The sequence below is a fragment of the Dromaius novaehollandiae genome, chromosome 1 (assembly GCF_036370855.1).
Source record: "Dromaius novaehollandiae isolate bDroNov1 chromosome 1, bDroNov1.hap1, whole genome shotgun sequence".
Lineage (NCBI taxonomy): Eukaryota > Metazoa > Chordata > Aves > Casuariiformes > Dromaiidae > Dromaius > Dromaius novaehollandiae.
The window spans coordinates 20,698,273-20,699,378 of NC_088098.1; positions in this window are offsets into that span (position 1 = coordinate 20,698,273).

Below are 1,106 nucleotides of genomic sequence, written 5' to 3' on the forward strand. Positions count from 1 at the left end.
CGCGGCGGCGGCGGTGAGTCAGGCGGGTGCTGGCCGGGGGCGGGAGGGGGAGGCGCCACGCGGGTGAGGTGATGGAGCGTGTCCCGGCCGGGGGCGGGCTGGGCGGTGGGGCGCGGGGGGGCCCTACCGCGAGATGGCCGCCGCCAGGGGCGGCCCCGAGAGGCGAAGGAGGGTCTTGGGTGGGGAGGGACGCTGGGCTGTGCATAGCCCTGAGGGGCGAAGGAGGGTTTTGGGTGGGGAGGAGTGCTGGGCTAGGCATCTCCTGAGGGGTGAAGGAGGGTCCTGCGTGGGGATGGATGCTGGGCATGGTCCCAAGGGGCGAAGGAGGGTCCTGGGTGGGGAGGGACGCTGGGCATGGTCCCAAGGGGCGAAGGAGGGTCCTGGGTGGGGAGGGACGCTGGGCATGGCCCCGAGAGGCAGAGGAGGGCTGTGGGTGGGGACCGCGGGGGATGGATGCTGGGCATGGTCCCAAGAGGCGAAGGAGGGTCCTGGGTGGGGAGGGACGCTGGGCATGGCCCCGAGAGGCAGAGGAGGGCTGTGGGTGGGGACAGCGGCCAAGGAGGCAGCAGCCTTGCTGGGGCTAAAGGCAACATTGCTTGGTGAGGAATCGAGGTTTTGGTGCAGGGGGAGTCTCCAAGGGAGAATGTGGGTGCAGGAGCACCGTCTGGAAGGGGACAGCCTGTGTCCATGCCAGGGATGTGTCTGGGGAGCGACGTTCAGGTTTTGTGTGAGGGGAGCAGGCTGTCTGCTCAGGGTGTTTCTCTGCGTCCACGCAGGGTGTGGGGAGACAGCAGGGGCTGCACTGGAACCATCATTTGGTTTCAGTCAGAGGAGCTTGAGTGGGATGACAGGCAGTGGTCTGCACTGGGGCCACTATGGACATCTCAGTGGTTGGACATAAGGGCATCCCGTGAGGAGTAACAGGCTGTGTCTGCGTGTGGCAGCCCGCGTGCCTCAGCAGCAGGGCGGCTCCGTGCCCAGGCGTCGTTTGGCAGACAACAGGCAGATTGGGCACAGTGAGAAGGATGCGAGGTTAAACAGCTGGTCCCACGCGGGAGCGTGCCGTGACTGGGGCAGGCCAGACCCTCTCAGGGCTGTCCAACATG